We start from the raw sequence: 16,597 nt of genomic DNA, 5'->3' as shown, positions 1-16,597 counted from the left end.
CAGGAGAAGACAATGCCATATTAAAAAAGGTTAAAACTATAATTTGGCAACAAAAGATTTATTTGTTTAAATGCTAAAACAAACAGAACAACCAAGTTGTAAGGAAGCCAAGAAGGTTTAGACATATACATCTACAGAAAGTTTGCTTATTCATCTCTACTGAAATTATTTGTCCAAATATCTTTTTAATAAAATACCTCATATAAATTTTATTTTTTTCTTGAAGGTTTTAGCTGATGTGTATGCAATACTTCACACAGCTCTACCCAGAACAGATGAAAACAGATAACTTTTAGATTGCTAAAATGTTCAAAAAAGGTTCTAGGATGGGAACAGGCTTTTTGTTTTTATATTCTCAGTTTTCAGGAAAGGAAGACTACCGAATCCAAATATATAGCTGTGTCCCTGGGATGAATGCCAACCAGTGGCTCTGTCTCTTATCTTCTCCTTTGGCTTTTAGGGATTTGGAATTATGCCTGTGGAGAATTAGTAAGAAACCTAGCGATATTGGTTGTATGCTTTAATCTAGTCTGCTATTTATTTTCCCTCCAAAGTGCTACCTTTGAATCATATACCTGTTTTCTCACACTGCTATGGTGGTCCTGGGCTGGTAGAAAAAAAATGGTAAGCTCTGTTCTCATTTTATTTTGGCCTACTTCCATACTTCCAGCAATAAGTTAAGCAAAATCCTCAACATCCATATCCTTTATCCTTTCTCCCATATACTTTCTGAGATATTGATCCTTTTAAAAACAGAGAGAAAAGAAAAACCTCAGTTTAAAATTTTCAGAATTAAAAAAACCCAAACATTTGTCTCCTGTAATAAATCATTTGAATAATAAAAAAAAATTCCTCAGTGTATCAAAGCATGTGATACTGAAGAAAGTCAGTATATAAAAAACCTAGGAACAGTCTATCAAACAAGGTATTACGTTCATTGAGCATCAGTCAGTAAAAAAAATAATTATGTCAGTAACAAATAGCAAAACTGGCATAAAATCTGTCTAGCCCACACATTTTTAACCTGGAATATGAAACTTCAGTTTTCCCCAAAGAACAAAAGCATCAGTACGATTTTATTTCATCTGATATCAGCAGAGGTGCTGTTGTTCCCTAACCACACATAGTAAGAGCAGCTGAAACTGCAATAAGGCCTTGCAAAGAAAAGCACTAGTGTTTCTGTGTTTCTACAAACATATACCCTGAGTCCTAAGAAACGTACACCTACAGAGCTGGCAGTGGCCAATATTTTTGGGAAAACAGTTCCACCTGTACTAAAGGAACATGGTGTGCTTTCAGGAGAAACTAAGACATTGGATTGCTAGAGACTATCTTCTCACATATCCTAATAACTCATGGCCACAGGTGACCTGGATAATACAAACCCACAAGTAATGAAAACCAAATGTAATCTCGTATAGAAGAACAGAGAAGAGAAAGGACATAGGTGTTTGCATCAGCTGTGGTGTGAAGAAGCTCTGAGCTACAGCTGGCCTGAGCTGGGGAACCCACATGCCACAGGAGTGCTTTGGAGGCTGTGTTCTTTCATGTAGACATATGAAGCAAAGGGTCTTTGCATGAACAATTCAAATCCCATACAATCCCACCCTAAGTAATGCAGACTTGACTGTAACCTTCCCCATAATCATGGGATTAATGATGGATTGCCTTCAGAGTTATCAAAGGAAGGCCTAAGAAAGCTCTCAAGTCGAATCAGTGCTGAACAATGCTCTTGATTTTATTTCCATCCTTAAAAATGTGGGTTTCAGGAGAGGTTAATTTTGAGTGAGTTTAACTGGAAGTACTTCTGTGTCTTCAGTGAAGCTCAGCACATTTACAAGAGCAGAGAACTTGGTCATCAAACACAGGTAACAACACACGCAAATGGAAAACAGTCTTCACTAACATTTTACTTTTTTTTAATATAGCAGCCTTCCCCACCCCTTATTTATGTAGCTGTAACTGAATTCACAAGGAATAATTTTTCTATAAGACTAAGAAAGCTAAGAGAATTAGAAAATAAATAAAAGAGGAGAATTACTGCAGCATGACAGTTCAGAGACCCTGGGTGGAAGCTTTTAGAATAACCCCACAGGGAACCCTCACAGATAATGAACAAAATCCTGAGGTAACTGTATGAAAATCGTAGGAATTGAAGACTGTAAAGGTTCTCAGTCCTTGTTATTCTTTTGAAGGCCTTGTTTCATCTCTTTCCTGTTTCCCAAGCGTCAAGAAAGGGACATCAGAAGGTGAAGCAGTACATTGCATTCCACTAAAATACTGTTTTCTGGAAGGTTTCATACAAAATAGGCAAGAACACACTTTGTTAGCAACAATATCCTAACAACAGACACCGCTATACATTAATTCCCCTTGCTTTCCCCTTTTACATAGACATGTTCATCTGCCAATCGGCTATTCAAAAGGGAAAATTCATTAGAATATGCTTTATAATGCATCCACTGAGATCACATTCATTACTATTCTTGGTAGTTATTTCTGCAACATAAAGCAGACATCATGCTGACTTACCCTTCTCCATTATGCTTGGGGGTCTATTGTATTATTAAAGCAGTGGAATGTAGTAAAACCACACCTATTTTATGTTCATATAAAATATTGATCTCTGTTGGATAAAGGTTTTCATTTTTAATGCATTACGTAACATTCCTGACTTTAGTGGTGGAGGTTACAGCTTAGGTTATTTTAATTTATTTATGTTTTTCATAGGAAAAGAGATTTTCTTTTTGGTTTCTGTAGAAACAAGCAAAACTGTTGAGACATCTCCATCTTCTGGGCTTAATAAAGAGCCAAACTGTTTGCTCAATAACAAATGCAGTTTTCCTTCTTTAATTGGTATACTGGTGTGTACAGTTCCTCTGAGCTCCCAGGTATAGGGAGGTACCTTAACTCCATTCTGGAAAAAGATACAAGTACCCACCATTTCCCAGGAGTCTGATTTCTGTAGGAAAGTACATGAACACCTCCAAGAGATGCCCAGGATCAGGGGACCAAGCCTATGAAGCATGCCAATCAGGCCACAGCCTCACTCAGGTATAATTCTCATAAAAAGTATATCCTGGGGTTGAGAGACTTCAGCTCTTCTTCCTGACTCTTTTTCATCCTTTGATTTTTCTGTCTTTTTCCCCCTTTCATGTGTGATCTTTTGATTTAGAGATGGTGCTTGATACATGTTAAGGACGGACCTCAAAAAAAAAAAAAAGAAAAAAAAAAAAAAGGCAAAGGTATGAAAAGGCAAGGCAAGGCAAAAGGGTTTCGACAAGTGCTGTACCCTGCTGCACTTCTCACATGCAATTTGTGCACACACAGTTTCAAAGGCTGATCGTGTATTTTTTTAAAGAATCCCACCGCAATTCAGAAGGGAATTGAAAAAAAGGTAATGTTGCTAGTGATTTTTGTTAATATTGTCAGCAGTCATTGAGTCATGGCACAATAAATCAGGTTATCTGCTTATCATTAATTTTACTAAAATATTCGTTACTCCTCTTTGGTTTTGTTTTTCTCTTTTCCTCATCCCTTTCTTGCTCACTATCCTAAACAACTGCTTTTTTCTAGGCATTCTCTTTCTTTTCTGTTCCTATACTCTCAACACTTGATTTTTTTTTCTCTTACATTGCCTAAAGCAGGCACTAGCAGGAGAACTATTCAATAAATTAAGTGAAATATCTGTAGATGTGGACTACCTGAAACAGCATAAAACAAATTATCAGAGCCAGCAATATACAGAATAAGTACAAACTAGATCAAGAGGGAATTCGGCACAACTTTTCTGGAAAAATGGTATACCATGTTGCAGTTAATAGCTATTTTGGAGTGGATCAGATTATGAGGTGCAGATGGCTTTGTGTGCTCTAAAATTCAAATTGTCAGAAAGCCTATGCAAAGTTTTCTGCAATTCAGAAATGTTTTTCAAAGACAGGCATGTCCGTAAGGCAGTATTGCACCTTCCCAGAAATGCTTGGTGGCTGCGTGTAGAGAAACTGTATGAAGTACTATGGGTGACAGGTAATCTGTGTAGTAACGGCATACGTTTGACTAAACCAGAAATTCAGCCCTTGGACAGGGCCACTGCCCAGCTTTTCTGACCATCGTGCAATTACATAGGCAAGAAGCCCTTGCCCCTTTGTGCCTGCAGCCAAGGGCACCTGCACTGCCTGCTTCTCTCACAGAGCTTAAGGGTGGAACGACTTCAATAATGCCACTTGGTAACTGGACCACAGATGCAGAGAATCTAGTGAAAGCAATAGTAAAAATCTTCATACTGTAAAGTATGTACCCCTTGTAACTCATTCCTGATATCCAAATCAAACTTTTGGAGCCTTTATGCGTTACAGGCTCCCATTGAGCCAACATCAGATAAACATCAGGAATCAAATTATAAAAATGTCAAAACAAATTACTGGTTTGTAACCTGTGATTGAGTCTATTGATAATTGATAATGACAATCAAGGACTTAACGCTAATGCTCCTGGAGAACTGGCTGCCTCTGTGTATTCTGTTTTTCTCCATTAGTTTTTCCATATTTACGTGCTCCCTTTAGTTGGCTTGCTCATCTGTGCATTACGAGTGTAGGCTGTGGGCTGTCCAGGGCAAGGCAACCTTTATATGAAACATAGCAGAGTAGGGTCTAACCAGGATTTGTGGCTGTACTGCAAGGAAACTAAACACGTTTGATAAAATAATTTAATGTTTTTGAACTTTCCAACTTAAAAGCCAAGGAAATTATTTAATAAACTATTCTGTTTACCAAATGTAGTATAACCACAGATATCTTTTCTTCTCCTTTGACAAGTATATTCCTGCATATGCCAGGATTCTAGAAATACTGTGATAAAGGACAGGTATTTTGGATTTCTTCATGTTATTTTATGTGTTCAACCCAATGAGATAAAAGGAATTTTTAAGTCCCACAATATATGTCTGGTTCTTTACATAAAACTAAACATCATATAACTGCATCTAAGGAATTTACAAGGTAAGTGGGAGTTTAAGAAACTTGTTCTGAGATAAAGCTGTCATGTTAGGAGAGAAAGATAGTTCAGTGCACACATATGTGGTGGAAATGGGATGGTACATCTGGAATATGTCCTCTTGTTTATTATGATCTGAAATACCACTTTTGTACTGACTTCATTAAAAACCCTGTAACATCAGAGTGTGCTTTGGGAGAAGATCACTGCTAGGAAAGAATAGCTTACTGAATGTGGAGTTTAAGTCCCAGAAAAAAATTGCAAGACGAGAGAAGAAATTCACAATACCTTGTAAACATATTTTGATCACCTAAGCATCCCTTCTGTCCAGATATAACTCCTTTTGAATAGGCTTGATTTGCCTATACTGATCACTTTTATTCCCTTTCAGTGTCTATTCATTATAGTGGTCATTTCTATTTTAAAAAAATCTGACATGGAGCAGTCTGGTAACAATATGTTTAATTTGCATTTCATGTTTTTTATAGTGCCCTTCTTGCAGAACATGATTTTGGAAAAGAGGTTGGTGGAGAGCGGGTCAAAAGCACTCTAGGACAGGCCTAAGCAGCTCTAGCTCAATGGCGTCTCCTTGGGGGCAACGGTAATACAAATAACGATAAAATGCTAACAATTCTGCCTGCCAGCCTTCCTTCTTCAGGATATTACTGCAGTGCATCTGAATGTGCTTTGACCTGGCCAATGCTTTTCACTTCACTATGCTGGGAACTATTTGTTCCTTTTGACCTGGCCAATGCTTTTCACTTCACTATGCTGGGAACTCTTTGTTCCTTCCTACACATTTGTGACTTTCCATTAAGAGAGACATTAAATGATTGAACAGATTTAACCTTATTTTTGGTCAGCAAAAGTCAATGAATTGCTGTAGATTTCTTTTTAATTCTTGGTTTCACAGAAGCTTCAAACCTGCCAAGGGAAAATACTATAAGAAACTTTCCTTCTGAAACCTTGGGAAAGCCATACCTTTAGTCATTTACCTAAGTGTTAAGAAATCATCCAGATGCGGTTGCCATAAAATTTATAACCAGAACCTACCTTTAATTAAAACCTTACGGCAACAACAGAGAAACAGTGGGCTTTTCCACACAGCCAAGTGGAATTTGCACATTCTGGTTTATAATTCAATTTTTACAGTGCCCTTTTCAGAGGAGACTCTCTTCTCTTTCCTGTCTGTCTTCAATTATTGCTGGGCTGGTGCCACTATCATGGTCTGCGTGCCACAAGACCAGATTTGAGTTTACGAAACACAGAAGAGCTGGTCCAGCTCCTCAGTCACTCTAGACTTGCATCTGACAGCACTCTGGAAGCACAGACCTTGCACAAACTGCCAATAAAAGCCAACCTTCCCAACTGCATTCCTTTAAAAGCCACTATTGTTCTCATTCATGACTGAACAGCTAGCTCAGCCTTCATTTCAAATGAAAAAAAGAAGTCCAGGCTGCACTGAACAACTTCCAGACGCTTCCTCCACCCTCAGAGCATTTCAATCCTATCATAAGGCTTTTGTGTATAGTACCCCAGAAATGGGTATGGTTGTTATTATTCTTCCCTACAGGACAAAATGTCTCCAATTAATGCCAGCTCAATATTTCTTTATCTTTTAAAAAAGTTTCTGTATGTATTAACGTGCAGAATTGGAAGGGTAGAGCAGTAAATACAGGCAAGGCATAATTTTACTGGCAGACGAGTAGGTGATAGATTAAATCTGGTGATCCTTCAGCTTCTTTGGTAAGAACCCATTTTCATTGTGATCCCAAATTGTTTTTCTAAGACACATTTTGGGCTTCAAAACCATGCAAGTGGTTATAATTTATTTTCATTTTACTCAGTGTTATGCTAGAAAAAAAATGAGCTCCAGGATGTAATGAATAGAAGTATTTCTAACACAAAAGACATCCAGCTAGCCCTTTTCACCTATTTCTTGACTATGTTTCTTAAGTTATCCCTTTACTATAATTACTACCTAAAAATGTGCTACCAGCTTCCATCAAAATGAGGGCATGGTCCTTACCCAGGAGACATAACAATCTATAATACAAGGCAACTGGACTGTTAAACTGGTGAGCTATAAAACAAACATCTGCCAATACATATATATATATATATATATATTAAAAAAAAAAAAAAAGGTGTGTTCTACCTCAGCTGCCTTCATTTTTTGACACATTTATATTAGGAAAAGAAAATTAGGGATATAGATTATTTATGTTTCTTCATATAAATTTAGATTTGATACATATAAAAAATCCCAAACTGGGTCCTCTGCAGTGAACCAGCAGAGACGGAAATACCCAATATTCATGGAAAGGTCAAACAGACTTTGATATTTTGCTTCCCATTAGAACAGAGAGCAAAGCACTGAGGCCTTGCTCAACAGCACAAGGGAAAAATTAGACAGACTCAAATACAATTATTTACAAAATGCAATCCTGTAAGTAGGAAAGTATTTATGGGAAAATGCTAAGTAGAAGGGCATCTTCAATCTTGCCTTCTGGTGCTTAAGTGTCTTTTACTATGAGGAAAATGTCCTTAAAAAACAGAAGCCTCTGCTAAGGTGAGTCCAGGCAGTTTTTCATTAAGCATGGCCCGTGGAAGATATAACGAAAGCAAGCTTCTGTTGAGCACACTCCTGGACAGAATTAATCCCTCAGTGTGGGAGCATTGAAAGTCTCCTTCCATGTGGAGGGATTCACACCCAAAGTTCCCATGAAGCTGGGGCAGAAGCATGTCTCAGACACCCCAGTGAAGCTGTGCATAAAAATCTCTTAAAGCTCACTTTAAGAGGAAGCATGGAGAGATACATCAAAAGTGTGAATCCATAGCACACTGATTAAGACATGCAACTGGGAAGCAGGAGAGTAGTTACTGATTTATTTTTTGTGTCAGGTTGCGAAATTAAATCCATATCCCCAGCAAACAGCACTCCCGTGAAATGCAGAGACACCTAAGCAGGAGATCCATACAGCCCTGTGGTGAGCTACTTGAGCTACCTAATAGTAAATGCCAACACTAAGGAGTTGTCTCATGTCATGGGATACAATATTGTCCCAAATCATCAATGTTTGTTCTGACAAAGAGAGCATCTATCCCAGCAATCTCTGAGTTTCTTTTTTTTTTTTAATTAGTTGCTTGAAATAACCCCTTTTAACACAAAATGAAACAACTAGTATCTCTGATATGTAATGGTCTAGTTATTCTGCATTTACATTGGAAGTCATAAAGAAGGATAATCTTGTGGACCAGCTTTCTTCCACAAAAGCAGATGAGTTGGCTTCCATTATCCATTTGCTTAGGTATTAAAGATTTTTATACATTTTATAAGTAGCATTAATTAGTGAGCAGAAAGGACTTTCCTCAGTGGTACATCCACTGGAGAGGAGGTGATGTTGACAAGCAAAGAATAAACTCAACTGGACTCTGCACAAATTGGATTTTGTCTCCACTAAAATACTGGGAAAGGCGGGGCCACTACTTTGGGCATAGTCTTATTTAGTCTAGATAATCAGAACATACCTGTAGGACAAGTCCTTCGAACAACATTACCAAGAAAGTACTTATTACTCTGTCCTGCTGTGACAGTGATGGACTAAATGTACCTGCACTGGTTTGGCAGTGGAAGTTACATACCTCGAAGATGAGGTGACAGCTGAAGGAGAGTTTTGTGCTTTTCATGAGCACAGGATGCCGATGTAAATTCCTTCACGGTAAGGAGATGCAAGTTGGCTGGGAGAATCTGTACATAATGGGATGAACAAGATCTGCTATCCTAATCTCTCCAGAAGAATAATATAGTAAAGCATTGTCTATCTCCATCTAAATTTAACATGAGGAATCCTTATTGTTTTTATTTGGTGGATTAATAGTTACCTTATCCAAACATCCTCTTTCCTCTCACTGTTTCCTTCTGTATTGCCTGTTTCTTCTACACAATTGGGAGGAAGCCCCCCTTGGTCCCACAGGACGGTCCACCAGGTCACACTGCACTCGGTCAGTGCCCCTCATGCCAATTCGCGCTGAACACATGTATCTTAGAGGTGCCAGAAGCCTAAAATATATGGGTAAATAAAGATCAGGCACCAGGAAGGCGGGTGAGAGGGAGGAAGTCTGTCATGAAATACTGAGCTGAGAGGTTATTCCCTCTGTTCCTCTCCTGGCTGTCAGGAAGGAGAGATGCTCAGGAAGGTTTCTTATTCAATGCAAGGCTCTCAGCCCTTGTATTGCTGGAAACAGGTATCTGACAAATGGAGAGCTTAATTTCCCTTACCTGCCACCCATTCCCAGCTCTCCTCTAGGTGCTAGAAGGGAACAAAGTCCCTCTTTCTCCTTGCTTCCCTTCCTCCCCAGACAGACATCCCCTGGCCATGCTCCCACTGGAGCATCCTTCAGCAGCTCTGACTGATGCTCCCAGGTCACCAGCATGTGTGAGGGACTGGTGTCTTTCAGAAAAACCCAGTGACACAGGGCCAGCCGTTCTGCACACAATACCTTGGAAAGTCCTAATGTGTTCAGCATGTGCAAGCTGATTAAATTCTGACTACAGGGAAACATAATCGTCTGCATATAGTTGGAGGTAGTAAGAAGAGAAGTTCTTGAACATGGTACGAGGGAGTTTATTAGGAGTAATAGGATGGAACTGAGAAAGCAAGCACTTGAACATATGGAAAAATTGCCTGACAATGAGATCAACTCTTAAGTATGAAAGGCTAGTGTAAGGAAGTGGTAGAAACCACTTTTAAAATCAGACTTAACACTAGAGTATGTGCTGTGGGGGACACGCCTGCCCTGGCAAGGAGATGCGAGTCTGAAGGAGTAAATCTTTTCTCTGCCCCTAGCACTCCCAGATCTGAAAAGAGGCCCAATCACAACAGACTCAGACTCCACGTTTTGAGGCTTCATGCCGACTCTGCTATGATCAGGAGAAAAATGTTATCTTTTAAATATATGTTCTGAGCTACTGGAAACGAGCTGAGCTGAAAGTCACAGAGAAGGCGGGGAAAACAAACAAGGGAAATGAGGCCGCCTTTGCACTGATAAAAGTCAAACAGCACCTTATTTTTAATAGTTGTCTTTAGACTTGCCATCACCCGCAGCTTTGTCTGAAGATTTTATTATGCATTTGTATTTTCTGGATGGAGAGGGGGGTGAAAGGAAACTAAGATGTGTGTGATTAAAAAAGAAAGTTCTTAAAATCAAGTCCAGGGTGTAGGAAGTGCAAGCAATACATTTTGTCTTTCTTGCTTTCAGCATATGGGGAAGAGAGCTGTCGGGGAAGTCTGGCTTGGTTATTTTTACAGCTACACGACTATTACTAAACACAGCATGTAGACACCGCCGACTGCAAATACCCGCCCACCACCTACATATTTATTGTGAAACCAAGGCAATAGCAGAAGGCACCAGTGCTGCTGTCACCAGATCAGCTGGGAATATCAGCAATTCCCACGTCCTCCCGGCAGCCAGGCGATTCTGCAGCTCCAGCTAGGCAGCAAAATCTCGGTTCTCAGCTGATATGACAGTGCATACGTGGGTCTAAGAAGCCTTGAATTAACTGTAAGACATTGCTTCAGGACACAAAGATGCATAGATTTTTCCGTTCTCCTTTACTGCAATCTCTCTGCCTAATCCCACACAGCAGTTTCACCGAAACCCGATAGGTCACTGGTGGGTTGCTTCCTGCAACTGCTGTTTTCTTTCTCTGCAGACAGTCTCAAATGGGGCAGTTAAATCAGGTTTAAGTGTCTGGCACACAAATACTAGGAAAGAGCAGAGGTTTGTGTGGCTATATTAATCAGCATATTTATTTTAATGACCGAATAGTGCTTTTTTTAGGACGTAAACACGGAAAAGGCTAAAGCTATTATTGCAGCTTGGTATTTTTGGAGGGCATTCTGGTTTTAGGACTAGAGATTTATATTTCTGAATAAAAAAATGTATCTCTTGCTCTGTTTTATGCTATGCTGCAGGTTCACACCCTTATATATGGAGGCTGGGGGTGTCTTTGTCCTCTTTTACAGTTTTTATGCACAAATCAAGAGTATTTCACTGTGTAAACACATACCCAAATGAGGCAAACTGAACCATTTTTGTTCCCAACCACCTGCTGTATCCCTCCCTACAAAGCAATTACATGGCTGAATATAACATTTGTGGAATTTGATGCTTTTTCAGTACAAAATCTTGGCTAAGAAATTCTGAGTTTATGTTTATAATTGTTACTGTTACAGACTTTGGCAGCATTACACACGGAAATCAAGTAAGGTCAGTTTCATTATTTCATCCAAAAGATATACATTGTCATCGCGTGGTTTGCAGAAAATATTGTAAGTAAAATGTGGGGACTTGATGGAGTGCTTACTAATCACTATATCCAAATGAGATGGATGCTATAAAAAATCAGAAAATGGTCTAAAAGAATTCTGAAGCTGTGCAACTTCACCGTTGTTGAAAAAAAACAATAATACTTGCATTAAACTCAAACATTGTTGTTCTTGATAATACTTCTACTCAAATGTATACACGGCCAAAATAAATTCAAGAAATGCTACAACTTTGTGTTTGCTCTTCTGTAAGTGAGAGAAAAGACCGGTGTGTATTTACCTCATTCTTTTGAGTTATGTTTTCAGTTGGCCTGTTAAGTGCAATGAATGTGTCTTAACTTCCCACACAATTTGAAACTCTTTTCCCCATCTGAGGGATGGCCAGATCTGGCCTTTGACATAGGTGACAGGAAACGAAATGGATTCCCCTTAAGTGCTGTGGAACACGTTCTCAGAACGTTGTCCAGAGTTACCTCAGCTGTCTTGAACTCTGGTAGCTCAACTCCATCATATTTCTTGCTTTTCGTTTTAGCATAGATGTATATGAACAGAAGCTACATGGTGCCTTTTTTTCTGTTCTCCTTCTGTGTCATGTGGTATCACCAAGGGATCCGTTAGAGAAGAAACAGACTTTGGAGGTCAGGAGTCTTGGATGGCGGGCTGAATTTAATTGAGTGACCCAAAACAAGTAATTTCATTCTGCACATCAGTTTTCCCCCATGTCTGTCACTTGCAATATCCAGGACACTGAGATTTCTGGGTGGGTGGCACTGTTATTAATTATTTGCATGACTCACATCCAAGAGCCCTGGTCACAGAGTCAACTCATCTGCGTTGAACACAGTACAAAACTGATGAACACATATATACAGATGTAAAATCTTGTGTTAGGGACAAATTAACAATAATCTATAATGCAAACAACATTAACATTAGCTGTCTTTCATGTCTCTTGCAATAGAAAATCCTGAAGGAAGCAGAGCTTTGAAAATGAGACAAATAGATGAAACATCCACTAAAAATGAGTTAGTCACAACAAGTTCCCTGCTCACCAGCGGATTGCTTTGACAAGCTGCTATCTGGAATATCTGAGGCAAAGCAGCTGTTTCCAGCCACCCTGCTCCACGCTGAGCTCTGCATAGAAGACGTATGGCGAGGATACATGGAAGCAGCTAGTGCCTGTATGATGTCAGCCGGAAGCAATCAAACATCCAAGTTCTTTTTTATTTCATAAGGCTTTTTTCATTAACAAAGCCAAGTGTCATATTTTATTATCCTAGCCCTTCCCAGAGAAGGATTATAGCTGTTTAGTTTATCAGGTTTCATTTTTTTTTGCTAAGAGTACCCACATTTCCTTCTCTTTACAGTATGGTAAGACATTAATCTTGATTTTCTACTAATCAGTCCAAGGGCTTTAGTACTTAATACTTTATGCACAGAAAGCAAAAGAACTGTCAGCACAATATAATTTAATTCTCCTTCATTGACCCTTAAAATGTTTAACAGCACCTCTTGCAGTGACATAATTACAGTAAATTGCAAGGAAAGTGTCCAAATTCAGTCAGATCCCCTGAATAACTGAATTCTGCATTCCTGAACCCATAGCTGTTAGCATTGCTCTTGAGGTGAATTTAAAAAACCTTGCAAGAGTAACAGCTCTACACCCATAGCGATACTAGGTAGAAAATCCTACTTACATCGTGAGAGATTTGTTAAGATATTGGAGACTTCACTGCAAAATGATTGATTTTCCATTCATAACACAGTATCTAGGATTTAATCAAAATAATTTACTAATCTTGTCTCTCTGCTCTACTTTCTCAGTAATCAAATGTACATAAATAGATACCAATTATAAATGTTTCAGATTAGAAATACTCAGGGAAGTACCAATGTCCTAGACCACAAGTTTCAGGAAAATTAATACCATCTCAGGTTATTTAGAGCTAAGATTTAGGAACAGATATATGAAAAATTAAGTATCAAAGCAGGTTTTAGGACTGTCTGTCATTCTCACACAAAGGGAAAGGAAGCAGGGTACTGATTGCTTGGGTCCTGGGAGAGACCACCCTTCACATCTGAGAGTACCACCTGGTATTAGTCACAGACATCCCAAAGGAAGATTTTTTTCTTTTTGCTATTTTTTCAAGATAACCAACTCTCAGTTTGAACTCCTGTATGTATAGGATTGCATAGACAATTTTGAACTGAAAAAAAAAGGTTTCTGTTTACTCAGATGTTCTCTTTCACAATGCAGAACTTCCATGCAGTGACAGCAGGGATCATCATACATATCCGCCCCCCCCCCCCCCCCCCCCCCCAAAATATAGTCATTTAAAATAACTCTGAGGAGACTGGTTTGCCATCTGCAGCCTCTGCAGGACTGTTTCCTGGCTACTGATTTACCAGAAATTCCGTCCTCCATGCAGGACTGACCACGCACAACTATTTCACTAAGCAAGTGAAGCAGAGGACCTGCACTCCAGGGGACCTCACTGCCGAGCGAGAGCAGCCACCCTTCTGATTCACACTAGCAAAGCTCTGTTCTCCATAAATCTTATTTCCCTAGACTTTTCCTGCTGATCAAAGTATCGCCCAGTGATAATGCGGAGCAGAAATGGAGGTTTCTTGGCTGCTGGATGCAGACATGACAGCACTCAAGGTTAACAGATGTTTTTGCTTTATAAGAAAATGATCTCAGCTTCCACCCCCTAAATTTCTCATGCTAGGGGAAAACCAGACCGAATCAATGGAGCAGATATTTGAGGAGTGGGAGGAGAGCTACATTTCCTTTAACCTAGGCACCAGCAAGAGCCCCAGCCAGCTCTGGCACGTCCACCTCCCCTTACTGCTGTGAGTGTCTAGGATCGGCAAAACCCGTTTTCCTCTCTGCTTTACTCCACAGGATGTTCAGGGCAGTTTTCGAGGCCGTTATATACTTCCCCAGCCAGACACAGCAGCTGGGCCTGGGGCCAGGAGTGCAGCTCATTGTCCAGAAATGTGCTGCATTTGGTGCTTTGTGATGGGTGAGGGAGCTGCGTGGAGCTTCCCTGGGGAAGAAAGGAGTTTGGCCAAAGCTTTTGTAACACAATGCAAGTGTAAACCCCAGAGCTGGAGAACACATAGTGATAGAAGGAGCTTTGGCCAGCCTCATTTACATCATTTGAAGCACTGCTATAACTTGCAGCTGTACCACAACTGTATTACATGTAAATGCTAATAGGTCATCACTGTGCTCACAGCCATGAAAGGGCACAGGAATGCTTTGACTTATGACCTAGAGTAAATGGTTTGCACTGACCTCACTGCTGTTTGTCCCTGCTTTGGAAGAAGACTAAAAATACACAAAGAGCAAGGAAAGGGGCTCCATGCTGGATACCCTGCTAGTCCGTGGCCCTCCCCCTTGGAAACTTAAGTGCAGGAGAGCAGAGAGGCAGCAAGCTCCCCTTCCATGAGCACTAGCTCTTTGCAGATTCAGTGGGATCTTAGGTGGACGGGGACAGTGAAACTCAGTAAGCCAGGCTGCCAAGGCTTGGCAACACAGCTGTAATTATTCCAGCTGTTTGCATTTTGTTTATTTTCTTGATATATGATTATGTAAGTGATCTGTTTTTCATTATTTATTCCTTATCCTTTCTATTTCCTCAGGAAAGGAAGGAACAAAAGAAGCAAAGGAAGGAACCTGAAGCATTTCCAAGGACTTCTGTCCTACAGGCTCAGGACCAGAAAGACAGTAAGTTCCCAAGTGTACAATTACAAACCACAACTACTACAAAAGTAGTTTGGATGCTGAGAAAGCAGGGATATGTATTTCTCTGTTAGACTGGCTTACATTGTATAGAAATGATCTCTGGTGCAGGGATGGAGCCCCAGACTCCCGACCAGGCTGCAAAACACTGAGCAAAACCTCCCATTTTTTTGGGGAAGTCATCACTATTTCACAAAAGCTGACAGTAGTACCATTTCCTTGGGAGACTGTGCTTTCATGGTGACCTGTGCCAACCTGCAATAGAGGATTTGAAGCGTTTACTCACTCGGACCAAGACACGTTGTGAGTGTGTCTGCATGTGCCTCCCTAACCTCAAGGAAGAAGAGGAAGTTCAGCCCCAAGACAGCAGTATGCCATTATTTCTAGCAAGATCACTTGCTTTTTCAGACACACACCTAATTTTTGCCATGTTGCCAGTCCTCCAGTAATTCTTACTATGATGGCAACCACATTCCCCATTTTGACACTTCTCCTAAAGGCCAAGACGCGAAGTTTTAACTGTGGTGGCCCAGTGAGCTGGCAGAGTGGCCTTTTAGAGAACTGAGACTCCTTCCTCAGTCACAGAAATCTCTAGGAAATTCACAGCTCCATGCCTGCAGGTTGAGACTCCAACCAGAGTTATCATCTTAGGAATCACACACCTCACACCAGTGGGATCTTTCTTGATCTTGCAGGGTCCTAAAAAACACCCAATCTTTCTTTTCGCCAGGATCAGACAGGATCTGGTTATAGCTCTAGGTAGGATACAGTCACAGCCCTATCCAAACTAGCTGGCTGCAACAAGGCTTTTACCATCCCATAACCAGGTTAACTTCAGTAAGTAGCTCCCACGCCTTGCCCCAAGCACGGCCACCAATCCCCACAAGGTTTCAGAAGTTCATCTACTGTCTGTGCTGTTCCTTCATCCTCTTCAGGCCAGGCCACCCTGCTTCTTGCCTCTGCTGCATCCAGAGTCTTCCTTCTCCGGGCTCCTCTTCCAGCCCCCTTCTTCTCCTGGGGCCTCTCCTTGTCTCTCCTGCATCTGGGGCACTATCACTCCTCCCTCTGCTTCTTCTTGGTATCTCTTCATCCAGTCCTCCCCTTCCATACCCCTTAGAGCTATTTAACTACATAGCAGGAACCAGCCACAGCTGCACATTATCCGTATCAGCCAACCCGACACCCCTGAAGCCAGCCCACAGCTGTGTATTATCAATGCTAATTAACCCAGCTTCATTCCTCTATAATTCCTCTACAGGATATGACATTTTAGGCTTGCAAAAAAAAAAGACCTCTATGCAGAGCAAGTCCAAGGTCCATTTACACAGTAGGAATTTAGATCATTCTCTTTCTAAGCTTACCCCACTGGATTTTTACATCTTTCAAATAATTGCCCAAAAATCTATGCTAATCTTTGCCTCACTGACCTGTAGTTTTGCCACCAGACTATGATTCTGCAAACAAGTGAGCACAGCAGTTCCTCTGTAGGAAGGCCAGAAAAGGGATAGAGAGGCAGAGCAAA

At 40.4% G+C, this 16,597-nt stretch overlaps 1 protein-coding gene across 8 annotated transcripts in view; it reads right to left on the bottom strand.

The window, feature by feature from the left end:
* Window positions 1-16,597, bottom strand: part of PRKX (protein kinase cAMP-dependent X-linked catalytic subunit) — a 137,721-nt gene that overhangs the window by 47,645 nt on the left and 73,479 nt on the right. For 6 of the 8 annotated variants that reach the window (XM_080375477.1, XM_080375476.1, XM_080375480.1 and 3 more), the window contains exon 9: window positions 1-16,597. This exon is cut by the window's left edge; it is cut by the window's right edge and continues 14,060 nt beyond it. The gene's annotated coding sequence lies outside the window, so the exon portion shown is untranslated. The other 2 variants (XM_080375481.1, XM_080375483.1) reach the window with 1 other exon arrangement.

The sequence above is a fragment of the Falco punctatus genome (genome assembly GCF_963210335.1).
Source record: "Falco punctatus genome assembly, chromosome: 2".
NCBI lineage: Eukaryota > Metazoa > Chordata > Aves > Falconiformes > Falconidae > Falco > Falco punctatus.
The sequence above is the reverse complement of the archived record's forward strand: the minus strand, read 5'-3'. Positions and strand labels throughout refer to the sequence as shown.